Here is a 16,484-nt window from a genome sequence, read left to right as displayed (position 1 = left end):
AGCATGCAGCCTTAATGGAACGACTAAGGTGCCATAATTATGCGGCACACACGGCCAGGACGCATGCCAAGGCGGACAAGGCTGGGAGGCTGCTGGCTTGGCTGGTGCAAAGATCGGAACGGGGAGCATTGGTGGGAGCCATTCGTGCGGGGGGAGGGGAAATAGTCTACACGAAGCGCGAAATTCATCAGGCGATTACTGCACATTATAGGCACCTGTACACGGCCCGGGGTATTGGCTCCAGACACGTGCTAGAGGAGTTCTTAGACCTGGTGGCGCTATCCAATGCCACTGACGCCCAGAACGGGACGCTCTGTGCCCCGCTCACCTTAGAAGAGGTCGGGGAAGCGATTCAGGCCTTGGCAACAGGGAAATCCCCGGGGCCAGAAGGCCTACCAGCCGAATACTACAAGGCCAACAGAGAGATCCTGGCGCCCTGGCTTCTCCAACTATATAACACAGCGATTGATGAGGATAGGCTCCTACCGTCTCTGCGAGAGGCCTTTCTAGTGTCGCTCCCCAAACCTGACAAAGACCCCACAGAGTTAGGCTCGTACCGTCCACTAGCTATGCTGAATATTGATTACAACATTTACGCCAAAATCCTTGCGGAGCGTTTGGCGCCGGTTGTCCCACATTTGGTGCATCCGGACCAAACCGGCTTCCTACCGGCGCGGTCCACATCACTGAACCTTAGACGGTATTTCAGGGTAGCAACGGGAGCGACGGGGGACTGGCCTAAAGCAGGATGCCTAATATTTGACCTAGAAAAGGCGTTCAACAGTCTGGAATGGGGGAATCTGAAGTCAGTTCTGGAGAAGAATGCGCTTGACGCCGATTTCCTACAGATGGTGGGCCTTCTATACCGAGACCCGGTGGTCCGGGTGAGATTGGGACCTTATGTATCAGAGACGGTAGCGGTGGGCAGGGGCACCCGACAGGGGTGCCCGCTGTCCCCGCTGCTCTTTGCGCTCGCCATGGAACCCCTGGCTGTGGCCCTGCGACAGACACTGGGCGTTGGGACTCCGCTAGGGGACGGTGTACACCAGGTGTCACTTTATGCTGACGACCTACTAGTTTTTGTCAGAGATGTAAGCGCTATTTCGGGCAGTCTGGACCGTCTCCTAAGCGACTTTGCGGAACTCTCCGGTCTACGGGCCAACGCAGGCAAGTCGGGCCTCTTTGCGTTTAGAGATGGAGTGGAGGACCCGGGATTTAGGCTGCAGGGCACAAGAGTTCAGTGGATGGCAGACACATTTAAATATCTGGGAATTCAGATTTATCGCCAGCCGGCCGATCTATATGACGGGAACCTAGGCCGCGCAGTGATCGCGCTCAGATCGCAGATTAGCTTCTGGTCCACGCTCCCACTAACGCCCACGGGTAGAATAGCCCTGGCCAAAATGGTCATGCTCCCACGCTTGCTCTATTACTTCACTAACTTACCTCTGTTCCTGTCGGCATCTTTTTTTACCACGCTAAATAGGATCCTCAGTGATTTCGTCTGGGGCTCCTCCAGGCATCGGCTGCCACTCCGGAAGCTGTTCCTCCCCACTGATAAGGGCGGACTCGCTGCCCCCTGCTTTGAGCACTATTACCTCGCTGCACAACTTCAGTGGCTTGCTCGCTGGTTAGCAGACAGGGGAAGGGAGGACACGGCTACCAGGGACCCCCCATACACACTGGAGCGAATACAAGTGCTGTTTCACCCACTGACCACCCCGGCGCGCCCGGCCTGCTACTGCTGAAGGTGGCATATCAGTGCTTTCGCAGGACACTGAGACTCACACGAGCAACCCTTCCATACGCGCCAGCGGTACCCTTGGAGGGCTCACCGGGAGGAGGGGGGGTCCTTACATGCCCTATTCTAGCGAGGTGGCATGATGCAGGCATACAGACGCTAGGCGACCTGTACAGGGATGGGGCGCTGACACCATATGAGACACTGGTCACTGACGAGGGGCTCCCACCAGGGGGGTTCCTACTGCATCGCTCCCTACTGGCATGCATGGCGAAGGGATGGGGGGATGTTGCGACGGAGCCCGAACAGCACCTTACCATACAATATTTGCACGTCATGGGAAGGGGCAGACACCTGGTTAAGTGGTTCGCTGCGTCGCTGAGAGTGCACACGGCAATAAGCCTAGACGCTTTACGGGGCAAATGGGAGCAAGATCTGGGGCGGGCCCTTGAAGATAAAGCATGGGAGAAAGTCCTTCAGAGTCCTGTGAGGATCCCCCGGAACATGCGGTTTCGCCAAATTCAGCTCTACATAATACACAGGGCATACCCAACTCCAGCCTTAATCAATAGGTATTTTCACAGGGCGGACGCGGCCTGCCCCAGATGCGAGGCTGTGGACGCTGACATACTGCACATTCTGTGGGGATGTGCAGGGCTGGGCACTTACTGGGAGGTCATCGGCAGGCTCCTTGCGCAATGTACCGGGCACATCATCCCATGCAACTGGCCTGAGTTCCTTCTACATCTATTTAAGAGGCCCCGGAAAGATAAAGCATTGTCCCGGTTCCTAGACTTGGGGTTGGTGGTGGCGGTGCGTCTTCTCACCAAGAGATGGAAGGCGCGGGACCCACCCAGCGCGCAGGCTTGGACCCTGTCACTTCAAGTGTGGGCTAGGGCGGAATGGACCACTATACGGCGGGAGGAAATTATGGGACTCCGTAGGGAACCTATGGCAGAGACCTGGGAGCGTATGCTTCGCAACCTACGGTCGGACGGGGTAGCTGCTGCTGAAGGAACGGTGGAAGGCTAGGCGGGACTGCAGCTAACCAGGGGATGCACGCTGCGGTCACCATACATGGCAACTTGCAGGATGCAATGCGTGAAGCTGAAGGCAGGGGAGTGACGGGAGCTGAAGGCGTGTGGGGATGGGAGGAAGGACATCTGAACGGGTGGAGGGTGGAGGGGTGGGAGACAGGAGTGGGTACCGGAAGCGAGGGGGGGACAATGTTGGCTGTCTGCTCATGATCACGTCGCACTGTGCTTGACTGCATCAGAAAAGTTAAAAGTTTACTGTTTGGAAATATAACTCATTTCTGTACCTAGTGCTGGGTCGCATAGGCCCCCCTTTATTTTATTTGAGTTTGGATGCACTCGGGCACAATTGCTAATTACAGGAATGTTTGCAAAACACAATACAGCACCTCAGGGGCATAATGCGTTCAAGTATTGGACAATTGAAATATAAATGCGGTAATGTGTTGGAAGAATATGTATGTGCATTGTACCATTTGTGGAAATAAAAATGAAAAATGCCAAAAAACAGATTTGACAAAAAAAAACAAGATTAAATATGAAATTGTGTTATACATAGACCACTGAGGGTATACAATAATGGGTTTATATGGCAATATAAGTTGCTTTTCATGTACACAAATGTAAATTGAATGAATAAGGACGAGATTTTTTATATTTTATATATCTGTTATTTCAGAGATTTTACACTTTATAGAAGCACTCCGAATATTGGATTTTTTAACACCTGATTTGTACAACCATCTAATGAACATACCTTATGCCATACTGTGAAGGTACGAGGATTATTATAATTATACAAATAATTAATGAAGCCTCTTTTGAAGAAATCATGTTCCTAAGCAAAATCGGCCAGTTGTTTAACTTACTGCTCATTACTTTACAACACTCTTTTGGGTCCCCATTACAACCCTTTTTTGGGTAACTCTCCCCATTGGGACATAATGTATATAGGCCTTTGTATAGTTAAAAGATTCACTCACATGCTTTATTTGAAAGCATCTTTTTTATCATGTGTTTTTGTAAAAATGTGTGTTTTTCTTTATGTATTGTTAATGGTTTGTATGTCATGTTTCACTTTTTAAACTATATTTGTATGTATTTTTTAATAGCCCTGAAGAAGTCTCTTCGGGAGACGAAACGCGTTGGCTATGTCTATGATCATTTGTTTTTGGAAAAATAAAGAAAAATTCTTCTAAGAAAAATAAAGAGAAACTATTTCAAGCAACACACATCTTGGATTCGGATGTCTTTTTGTGTGCCAAACTGTTTCTGAACTTTGATGTGGCACGACTATATTAAATTGTAAAGTGCTGAATCATTTTTCATTGAATACTTGTAATATGCAGTCTAATTCTTTCTAGGGTCGGGCAACTGACTCTTAAGAGATAAAATCTCACTCCTTTTCCATGGAGTGTAAACCCGTCGCTCTTGAAAACAGGCCTCCACTCCCTGCCTGACAACCGCGTTCTGTTAATCACATAGCTCCGGTATCTTGGGGTGAAAAATAGGATGTACCACCCTCATCGGAAACTGCGACCCTGTCGTTGGCGTGTTCTGTTGCAGACTACCTTGATAACCTACCAATGTGGCAACATTACTAAATACGTCATAAGGAGCCAGGTCTGCGGCATACACGCGGTCCCGGATGCACTGTTCCCAATAACGTGAGTGCATGAGCATGCGTGCACCTCTGTTAAATATAGAGCGCAGTGCTGTGTGTGGAGCGCGCACACACACAGCACACCAAACAAGAACGTTTGCGCTGCTGCCTTTAAAAAGCGAGTGGCGCGAAAAACGGGTGTTTCTTTGATGTAGAGCCCGGTTCCGGTGCATACTGTGTGCTTTTGTTTAAGTATTCATGTTAATTGCAGCGCCGTCACGAGCTGCAATTAACATGAATACTTTAAACAAATGCACACAATTGGCCCATCACCCTGCACCTGCACTCTTATTAAGAAAAGAAATTCAGCAAGTCTACAAACAGGGCGTGAAAAGCACACGTCGTGTTTGTAGACTTGCTGAATTTCTCTTCTTAACAGAGCTGGGCTGCGGGGTGATTGTGTGACTTTGTTAAAGTTTTCAGGTTAATTGCAGCTGCAGACTGGCGCTGCGATTAACCTGAAATCTTTAACAAAGGCCCACAATCACCCCGCATCCCAGCTCTGTAAAGAAAAGAAATGCTGCAACTCTACAAACACAGCTTGAAAAGCACATGTCGTGTTTGTAGACTTGCTGAATTTCTCTTCTTAATAGAGCGCAGTTGTGGGATGATTTACACTTTTTTGTGCTTGGCATAGTGTGCCACCCTACTTGTATTTTCCTGTTTCTATCATTGCATCCAGATATATGATACAACAAGTAACATCATACCCAGGTCTTTAAGTGGGATGAAAAAACTGGGGGGTCTCGCAAATGGGCACGGGCAGTGTAATTAAGGGCATGGCTCAAGACACATACGCTAAAAATCTGTGCTTAGCATAGTGTACCACCCGACTTGTGTTTTGCTGTTTCTGTCATTGCATCCAGATATAAGATACAACAAATAACATCATACCTACATGTCAGGACTATTGGCTTTGTCAATGGTTGTTAGTTGCATAAGACAAATAAGCAGCAAATATGGCGTGTATGTAATATTGAAAACGCTTCAACTTAAAGCCCTGGAGACACCACGACAATGTTGCTGCTCCTGAGTTTCAAAAAGAGAAGGGAAATCCAGAGAGAAAATGACTCTCTTTAAAGGATTTCCCACCGCCTGCAAGCAGCATGACTAGATCGTGCGACCCAAAAACTGGGACATTTCGCAAAAATAGAGGAAAGACTACAAATTTACATCAATAAAGTGGCAAATAAAGATAGTCCTCATCCTCAAAGAAACACAGAACAGGCACTAAGAAAATAAATAAAATTTAATTTTTAAAACCAGCATCATGCCTGTTAATAAAACTGCTTACTTATAACAGCTGCTTACTGGCCCTGCTTTGGAACACCTAAAAAAATGCCTCTCACTGTTTTTAGTTCACCCTCCCAAAAAACTGGGACATGAGCCACTTTTACTGAAATCTGCCGGGACAGCTGTAAGCAAGTGCTAGTGAAGAGAATACTCCCGACAGATGGATCAGTCATTTACATGCTTGCAGCTGCCATCTGCTCAGAACTGCATCTTGGCAAGATTTAAAATCTTGGCAAGGCCTACTCAGCCTTCCACCCTTCTTAGTTCGTTCAGGTGAGCACGGTTACATAGAGCAAGCGTTTAGAAATGACAAGATGGCGAAAAAGGCTCTTTATAGAACGCCCCAACATCGATATGCAGAGATGCTACTTCTGAAGAATTGCCATACCACACTCGCTGTCTTCTCTGACATATCTTTTGTCCTTTTTTCTTCCACTCCCCAGCTGCTCTCGCCGTCTCCTTCTCTTCTTTTTCTTCTTCCTCATATCAGTCCTGATCCACGTTTACCCACTTTACCCTTCTCCCCACCACATTCTTGTCTCCATTTCCCTCTCACTGCTAGTTCTTTGCTTTCTCTCTTACCGGTTTTCCATTCTCCGTTCTCCCTCCAGTTCTCCGGAGCCTCTGGCTGCCTTTCTGTTTCCGTCCCTCTCTTACCAATTTCTTTATTACCACTTCCCTGTTTCTCGTCTTTGCTCCCTGACTTTTTTCTACTTTGTTCCTCTCTCCCCCTTTCTCTGCCACTAAATCCTATTTCTCACTAGTCTCCTCTCCTTTTCCTTCAGCCTATGTTACAATTTTGAAAACACATACTGTAGGAACGTGGAATCTGACTGCATAGTTGCCCCCATATTTTTCCTGGTGTTTTGCTATTTTTCTACTTAGCTTGGCTGGGATCCTGCTATTCAGGACCCCATCCTATCTGCTTCCCCCTTTAAATTGATTACCAGTACTTTAGGTACACTCCAGATTGGATTCTGGGGTATCCTTATAAGTCCCTAGTATATGGCATACTGTGTACCCAGGGCATAGGTACCCCAGATGCCTACCAGGGGCTGATTCATGTATTGTGCCACCCTTGGGAAGCCTTCCAAAATGACACCACAGGTCTGCTACTGCAGCATGGGTAAGGTGGTGCGTTCACCCCTTACTGAGATATAAGTTCACTATCTCTCCATATCACTGCACATGTAAACCTACCAGTCACCCCTATGGCAGGCCTTAACTATCCTGAATGCAGGGTGCTGGGTTTCACGTGAGAGGGTGCCCATGCATGAGCAGAGCCCTCTGCAGCTTTCGGAACTTTTATTCCAGGGTTGTATGTGATGCAGCCAAGCCATATACTCTTAAGTGCATTATAACCTTGCGGTAAATGCTAACTTTGGGATTGCTGCATGGAAACATGTCATATTTGGTGTCAAACACTTTGGAATCATACGCCCATACCAGTAACTGGTGTGGGAGTATGATCCCACCCTTCTAGAGGGAGAGACATGACAGCACTGGTATACCCGGTAACAGCTTAACAGACCCTGGCATCACAAAATGGATGCTGCTAGCCACAAACACGAGTCTGCCCTCCAGCTGCTGGACGAAACTCCGTCAGGGGAGGCCTGGACAGTAGGTTTCCTGTCACAGGGAGGTGTAACCACATCCCAGACATGCTTTAGTGTATTGAGGCTGGGTGGGTACACTCCAAGAGTGCTTTGAAGTCTGCACTGGGGGCACATTTGGTGTCCCTGTGCATAGTCCAGCTCAAACTGGTTGCAAGGGCTACCAGCCCCTGCTCTGGCGCGAAACTGGACAAAGGAAATGGGTGTAGCCACCCCTCTTTCCTGACCCTCCCATAGGTGGGTCCCTAGAGTTGGTCCCACCCTTTCCTTGGGTAAAAGATAGGAACCCCTGGCTACAGGACTTTAGATTTACTTGGACGAAACTCTGATACATAATCCTGGAACTTCGACAATCTACAAGGTGCCAGATGACTGAATAATCTCCCTTGGAGTAAAGGAGTTACTCGCCTGCAAGGCAGGCACCCAAGACGCATCTGACTGGTTTGCATCTCCAAAACTCCTGCCAGACTCCGGAAAACTTTGCAACTCAGGAGGTGGTTTTCCATGGTCTCTGAGGTCGATCTGTGCACTATTCCTCGTGGAAGACCGTGCAACTCGAACCCCTGGACACCACAACCATTTGCAGAAGCATCCGTTTTGAGGTGACCTCGGAAGCTGAACTTTGGGTTACTTGTAGCTCTGACCCCGAGCAGCATTTGCACCGAAGATTGCCAGCCTACACACCACGAGTGTTCCGTGAGCTGGCCCTTTGTGTTTTCTCTCGAGGTCCCTTTGCGATCCCTAGTCCGTCGACTGGTGGGTCTCTGTGAAGGCAACATTAACTCTGATTGGGCCTACTTGGTTGCTCCAAACGTGCCCTGACTCCATTGCTTGGGGAGTCCCCAGGACCTTGATGGTCCGCACTGAAGCATCTTTTCTCATCCTGCGTGGGTTGCTGTTGCCAAGGCTTGTTGTGTTCAATCCGAGCACCGACACCGCAGCACTCGACATCCTTCGTGGGACAGCTCGAATCCAGCTCCTGGTTGTCGTCGATGCCTCCTGGTCCTCGTGGCTGCAGAGTCAAGCTTCACCTCTTCATCCCTGAAACACCCGACATCGGTGGGCATTCGCCTATCATGCCCCTGGTCACTGGCAAGTGACCCAGACTCTGTCCCCTCTGATTTCAGGTTTTTCAAATCTTCGATCCAGGCTTGGATCACACCGGACCCGTCTCTTCTACCCGGCAGTAGCACTTTGCAGCAGATCGCCATGGAAATCAATGACGATTCCCAACACCATTTGACACCTATGCACCCGGCTTCCCTGGGTGAGGTAACTCAAGTACTACGGTTCGCCCATGGGTGTTGGCCCTAGAACTCCCTAAGTCTAAAGGGGTTTGCTCAAAGTCCTCTCCTAAGTGTCATTTAACTTTAAAATTCCTACCGCGACTTTCCCCATAGAAGCTAACGGAGCTCGCAGCTGTGTTCTCACACTGCACACTTCCCCCGTGGGTCCCCTGTGTCATTACCTTGGGTGGTTCCTTGGGGTCCCAGTGATTCTACAGGTTCTAGGCCTTGTGTGTCTAGTCAAGTCGTGGTTCTTATACCACTTTCTTAATATATGGTTTGGTCCCCCCCTGGGGCCCATTCTATATTGTGCTATTTACTGTCGTTTTAGAACTGTATTATTGTGTATCTTGGACTCTAATCTCATAAAGAGTTTAGTAGGGAGTGTTTAGAAATAAATACATATATTTTATATATACCTTGTGAGTTCTCCTTTCATTTAGTGATTCAAGAGGTTATAATCTGGTAAACCAAGCTGCTTTACACTCCTTCAAGACTTAGCATGAACGCTGCGCTCCATAGCTACCACTAGGATAGCTTTCAATAAAGGTTGTCTTAAACCTACCATCAATAAGGGTTGTTTGGACTGGTGCAAGGTGCCCACTAGAACTAGTGGACAGCATATGCCAGGCCAACTTCTCACACATACCACTATCCCTGAATATTAAATGGAAGCACATTTAGAATTTAGACCAGTGTGTCTCTGCAGTGTCGGTGACCTAGCCAAAAAGGACATGAAAAAGCTGAAATTGGATCATAAATCCAAAGCTGTTGTAATCAGGGGCCCCAGAAATAAGTTTGGACCAAGCACTCAAAATCATTAAGATGTCCCTGTGCATTTGTTAAAGTTTTCATGTTAATCGCAGCACCCATCATGAGCTGCAATTAACACGAAAACCTTAAAAAATGCACACAATCACCCCGCAGCTCAACCCTATTAAGATAAGAAATGCAGCAACATAGCTGCCAGGGTTTCAAATTGCAATGTGGGATGTTTTCATAATTTCACTGTAATTGTTAGTGCCATTTGAACGGGCCGGCTTTAGTGCTGGTGGCGCCTGGTGTGACAGTGTTTGTTGGTGCCCCAATGACCACCTCCGCCACGGTTACTCTTATTACCAACCTTTAACAGTGACCCTCAAGTCTCCATAACCCCTCTCTCTTTCATATATTTTTTTTAATACGCCACTCATATCAGTGTAATGTGTGAAGCACTTTATATTGCATACACATTACACAGAGACACTGAATCATAGTGTGTAAATCAATGTTACATCAGACAGAGGAATAAAATGTCTCTTCTTAACAGAGCTGGGCTGCTAGGGTTTTAAGCAAACGTTTGGAGTGATATTTGGTGCTGCACACACAGGCGGTGTGGTTCCTGGCGCACATAGCCATGGCTGCAGCGCACAGAGACCCTACACTGCCGCACACTGAGGAAAAGAATTAGAGGGAACATTTCCCGGATGTCATAAATTATTTTAGGTGCAGAACATTGTTCCCACAACCCTATTAATGTAGCCAACATATGCTTGAGGGCGTGCTGCTGCACAAACGGCTCATAATTTTTCATCACACTCCACACATCCTCCACACTTTAAATTGGACTCCGGGCCCACTGTGTGGCCTGGTTCGCCACCATCTTCTTCTCCTTGTTTCCCACATCTATTGGATCAGCACCCGTCCCATTTGTTCTCGAGCTGCTGCCCAATCACCCTAATCTGATCCATGCACCGGCGTCCCAATGTTTGACAATACCGGGGAGGAGACATTCGAGGAAGGCACTATAGGTGGAGGGGCAGACGTAAGCGTTAACAATGGCTGCATGGAGGGTGTGAGTGATGGAGATAGAGCATAAGCGGAAACTATAGGCGTAGCAGGGAGATTCGCAGTTACAGCCTCTGCAGTATGTGAAGCTAGAGAAAGAACGGGGGCACTGTGGCGAAAGCAGCCGGGTCAGAGACAGGAGGAGAACCCGTGATGGAAACCTGTGGAGCAGAAGACAAAGGCATCGGAACAACTGGGTATATTCTCTGCGAGGCCTAGGGAGGAGGAAGTCGGGAGTCTGAGAGCTCCTCCACAAATGTATCACCCTCCTCTCAAGCAACATAGGATTTGTCACATTGCAATCGAAATTTTCAATCAGCACATTCTATTCCCTTTTCTATTTTCTCTCTATCGTACGCTACTGCTTTCTGAGTCACTTTCTGCATCTTTCCTCACCTAGCCTAATTATCTGCTCTTATACGCCTCTGCCTGGCTTCCTTCTGCCATACCTGAAGGGAATCAAACATCGATTGTCTACTCCGTTTTGCAAACAATTTATCCGGCAAGAAATTCAATTTTTGTTCATCAAAGGTACCTGTTAATGGCCACAAGAGCTCGGCATTGTCCCTCGCATATTTGTGCCATAATGTACTAAACATAATAGGTCCAATTCCGTGTTTCACATAAATGTCAAAATTCGGGGTGCCTTCTGGAGGTGCAGGTTGACTCCTCCAGCCGAGCATCAGTAGGTCCACAACTGCATCCCAAACGCCACATTTTGCTCAGACAAGGCATTGTAATATAGGATAAGTTCAATATTCGCAACCACAAGTCACTCTTCAGACTGCACCAGAAAAACAGGTACAAGCATTTTCAAGAATATGCCAAATTCACCATATTGCCTGGCAGAGTGTCCACAGACCCTCTGTATCGAAACGGTCCGTAGACCAAACAAGTTGAGAAATGGTCTCCAAACCACACCCGAGATTATTCAAGATGGCGCCATATTTACCAAGAGTAAAGACAAACTCACCTGGTGCACACAGGTTGAACAAAGTAATTCTCCACTGCTGACTCTTCGGACCAAATGGTCAGATCCAAGGGTTCCACCTTTAAGGACCCCAGCCGGGATGACAGCTGAGAGAGGCACCGCCCGATCAGACAGGCGGAGCAGCTGCAAGAACTAAGCTCTATTGTGTGGGGATACCCGATTCACCCATCCGACCTGACACGGCCCGCCCTCCACACCCGGTTGCGGGCGTGATGGGTCAGCCCGATAGAGTCCCTGTTCAGGCACCAACTGAAGGAAGTAGCCCAAATCGGGTCAGCCGGGTCACTAGAGACCACCTCTTTGCCTTCCAAGAAATGAAGAGTCGAGAAGACAGTATAGAATACAAACCAAGCAATTTTATTAGTAGTGCGCTGCAGAGGAGTCCGGTCTGACCAGCCTTGTGGGATAGCTGCCGTGGGACTGACTCCCACAACATAACATAACATCAGATATTATACATTTCTAGATCCCTAAGAACCCGCCCAGTCTGGAAAATTCCAGCCCTGGCACTGATGAACAAAGGGGGCACAGAGAGAGGAGCTACCACCTGCAGAACAGGTACATCTTATCACATTCTCAAGGTTTCCTTGCTTGAGCACAGCACTCTTCCACGTGGGAGCAGGTATATGAGAGAGGAAAGGCATGCAAGGGCAGACTAAACCATTGATTAGTACATTTTAATACAGCCTTGAATATGATACAGGGAAATAACTCGAAGCTGCCTCCTTCATCAAGGCAGGCAGGCAATGTGACAGAGTCTTACTTTTCAATCATAGTATAAAATGACACCTACATACAAAATGGCGCCACAAATGCTAACTTAGCATGCAAAATGCTAAAAGGAGTCCGCTAGACGCATTTTCAGCCCAACAACAACCACTCCTCATCCGAAGGACATTCGATAAACTAATGATAAGATATGCCTGTCTAAAAAGCATAAAGACAATGTTAAAAAACAAATGTAAAACAATCTTAAAAACATGGTATATGTAAAAATTATGTCAAAATGTTAAAGCTCTATAAGTCCTCTAGAAAGTCAGTATATACCATTTATATCAACTGAGCACATTGAAAGCCATGGTGCCCAGTGAGAGAAAGAGAGAAAAATAAAACAAAAATGATGTTTTCAAATTCCAATTTGGGTTGTTTTGGAAAAAAGCCGAATTGTTCCCGTCACACAGAGAGCCAAATTTATATGTGTCCTGTGTGGGAGAAGCAACATCACAGTTGCTTGCATTCGCAGATGACGGTCCCTGTAACACCTCTTGGATGAGGTCAATGAGCAAAGGTGATCTCCGGTTCCCACAGCAGCTGCTAAGGAAGGACTCAACACCTGTGAGCCTGTTGCAGAGTTGGTTTCCATTCCGACAGGAGTTGAAGCATCCTGTGGTGGCTCTAATAATGCTGACATCAACATGGGAATACGATGAGGACACTGTAATATGTGGGCTTTAAGGGATGCAGGTGTACGTCAGTCCGGCGGCACAACCGATGGAAGTACTAGACAGATGTCCAACACGCATTCATATCTGCAGTAGAGGCAGCGAAGCACAGGGAAGACATAGTTAACCTAGATTGATCTGAACATTAGGAACCAATGCTTGCGTAGCTCCCAAAGCCGAGGTGTGCCCAGATGGAGTTCACGGCAACTTCGCACCATGAGTGTTTTTTCCATCTCTTTGGAGGCTGTGACGTCCATTGTGCAGCAGGAAAATTAAAACCAGGATACCCACTACAAGGAATAGGACTAGCAGAATCCCCCTACAAAACACTTCCTAATATGAGCGTATAAATGATGGAATAATTCCGAAGATTGTCTGAAAGGTGCTCAATAGCCCAGAACCTATTCTCTTAAAATAGGTGCATAAGCCCGCTCGTATCAGACATGTTAAAGATGCGATGTACCATTTCTCTGAAATTAAGTGGGAAGTTCGTTCAGACTAGTTTCCTGTATCTCAGCTGAAGACCTTGCAACCTGGGGATCAAAAGTCTCTTGGGCTAAGGTTAAGGCCACATCCCTCTGAAAAAGCATGGCTTTTAGTCTGCCCAGAAAATCAAACCTTATAAGGGAAACATTAAATGAAATCCATAGCAGCGCCTCCCTGAGTGAGTTGGTCGGTGGAAACAAAACTTACATTCAACAATTAACCCTGGAGCCTAATGTAACCAGATATGTGATGCCACAACCACCTTGGTCATTCAAAATTAAATAACTCCCATTCGAGAGTAGTTTGAACACTGGATGAATCACGGCAGCTGGGGATCCTTTTAAGTGACACAATAAGTTTGCAACTGAAGCATTATATGCTCCATGAAGCATAATATCTTGACAAATTAGGGACCCACTTAAAGAACTCTCACAGTCTGAACCGCTAAGAAATATGCCAGTATCTCCATTTCTGCATTTAAATCTGTACGGAAATTCCCAAGATTCATATATCAATCCTTTACCCAGAGCTTCAAACCTGCCTACCTGATGGTACTGTAGACAGTATTGAAATTGGAAGGCCGTGACTGGCACTGTAATGTGGCCATGGATTAACCATTCTGTGGATGGTGACTCAGCCACGGTAAAAGGTAATTGACACAATTTTTCAATGTGCAGCATTGTATATTTTGCATCTCTTTGTGCCATAGTTGTCTGTCTTTCTGTCAGTTTGGAGGGAGAAACGGAGACGTACTATTGATACACCACCAGGGCACATAACCAGTGCACAATGAGTGTAGTGTCCAGCTTAATAACAGAATAGATCGCAATTGCGATTGACCAATGTTGAAGAATAGACAAATCTAGTTGCATTATATCTATTGCTGAAGACACAATGTTGCCCAGCGAATAAATCCTGGATGACAGTGTGGTTATGCCATTGTCGCCCACTGCCAAAGCCTTTTCTAGGTTAACCCTGTCAATTACAATCAATCTCTTCGCAGACTCCTATTGTGAGATGTTCCATACTTCATTGTAAATAGCGTATAAGAATTTCTTCTGACGCGGTTTCTGGGGACCTAATAAAAAATACCTAAGATCCATGTCATCTAAGAGTAAGGACACGTATTGTTTCACCTGGGACAGTGTTGAGGTTTTTAGCCACTCTAGACCTAACTGAACAACACTATAAGATTTCACCACCCGCGAATGTTCTCATTGTATGCAGCGTTAGTCAGGCCTATGGATACAAAACTCTTCGGTGGTACCCCTGAATCTTGACTGACACCTATTTGTGCCGATAGGCGAAACCAACCATCCCTTCCAACTGGGGTCTGAGGAATTGTATGAACCATCATGTAGAATGTCATCTAGTGTATCCTCACTATGTTGTGTATAGTTTTGCCATCCCTCATAGTGTGATAGCGAGGGATTCCGAGGTGTGTTCAAGTCCTTGATCTTGGATAGACCTAGACAGGACTCTGTTGCACTATGTTGTTCAGGAATATAATTTGCTGTGGTATGAAGCATGCTCTAAAGAAGGCCAGATTGTGTGCCTAAGGTGTCCCTTCAAATGTCAAAGCCCTGTATAGACAGCTAGGATATAAAGGAAGCAGAGTATATCTGTTGGTGAGCATATTTGATTTGCTAGTGTAGGAAGAGACAGATGGTTGTAAACACCGTTTTCCTTTAATTTATTTTTAATGTGGGTGTTGTGTGACAATCTATTTACAGAGAGTTTGCAGAAAAATGTGTTTGTTTCATGCAACATACATGAAAAAGTTTTTTAAAAAGTTTTTTAGATCAAAACAGGACCTCACAGATGTGAAATGGGAGGGTGTTGCAGAGATTTGCAGTAATATTAGGCAGCTGCTGCTGTGTTACAATATTGAAAACATGTCACCATCTCTGAATATTAGGTGTAAACACATTAAGAATTTGGAAAAGTGTGCCTGTACACTTTCAGTGACCTGGGCAACGAAAAGCTGTAACTGGATCATTAATTCAAAGCTCTTCCAAACAAGGGCCCCCATAATATGTTTGGCCCAGGGCCCCTTAAATCTTTGGGATGTCCCTGGGTGTAGGCGCAATGTTATAATAAGAAGATGTCGGGTCTGAAGTGTTAAACCCAGAACAGTAAGCAAACTTTTGTGCAAACATTTGTGAACTACCTTTCTGTGGTGTTGGACAATGTTCCCATTAATGGTAAGTGAACACATTACGATATACTTGCTTAGTGCAAGAAGTGATGACCATATTGATTGCAACAGTACATGGTTGCAAAATCAGAAGTATCATCATACAAAAATTGCAGCAGATTATTCTAAATCAGACAACTTAGGGGGTCATTAGGATTGCGGGCGGATCACTACCGCACGTATGGCGGTGGCGATCCGCCCGTCAAAAACCACCGCCCGCACTGAGAGACCCCCCCCCACATTAACAGGGCGAGGGGAATACCGGTGGACGGAAAGACCGTCCACCGGTTTTCCGCCCGGTCCAAGAGTCGACCTGACGGAAAACCTGCTAACATGGGGGCGGTGTCTGGAGGACACCGCCATCCATATTAACATGTCTGCGGGGACATGCCTTTCCCGCCATGGACAGGCTGGCGGTTCACACAATTGGGGGCCCGTAGTGGGCCCCCAGGGATTCTGGGGAGTGGGGGGTGCTTAGGTGGGGTACCTGTGGTACCTCCCTGCAGTTCCATGCACAACATGGCAGGCACCGTGCGGTGCCTGCCACGTTGTGCATGGAAGTGCACAGCATGCCTTCTTGGCATTGCTGCGGGCGGTGCTGAGAGCACCGCCCACCGACATGTCAAGAATGCAGGATGTGTCCGCCAGTGTGGCGGGCGCATCCTGATGTCAACAACGGGACCCACACACCAATGGCGGGCGGTCCCATTCCACGAAAGGATCCGTCATCCGTCATCCTAATGACCCCATAGTATTTACAGTTTCAAAGTCCCAATCATCAGAGAATGTACTGGAGGTGATGATTTTAAACAAGTGTTATATTTTCAAAAGTTCAATTGGACCATATACGTCATGGTGCTGAGTAGAAATATCTCCGCAAAAATATCGTGGGACAGAAATATCACCGCAAA

The 16,484-nt window shown here is 47.0% G+C and overlaps 1 long non-coding RNA gene across 1 annotated transcript in view; it reads left to right on the top strand.

Moving 5' to 3' along the window:
- Positions 1–4,007, top strand: part of LOC144807822 (uncharacterized) — a 134,933-nt gene extending 130,926 nt beyond the window's left edge. Inside the window, exons 2-3 of the long non-coding RNA XR_013606463.1 lie at positions 3,455–3,551; positions 3,888–4,007. This is a non-coding gene — a long non-coding RNA (uncharacterized LOC144807822). The remainder of the gene's footprint in view (positions 1–3,454; positions 3,552–3,887) is intronic.
- The last annotated feature ends 12,477 nt before the right edge of the window (positions 4,008–16,484 follow it).

This window comes from Lissotriton helveticus, chromosome 1_2 (assembly GCF_964261635.1).
Source record: "Lissotriton helveticus chromosome 1_2, aLisHel1.1, whole genome shotgun sequence".
In the NCBI taxonomy this organism is placed as follows: domain Eukaryota; kingdom Metazoa; phylum Chordata; class Amphibia; order Caudata; family Salamandridae; genus Lissotriton; species Lissotriton helveticus.
This window is presented reverse-complemented; position numbering and strand designations above follow the sequence as displayed.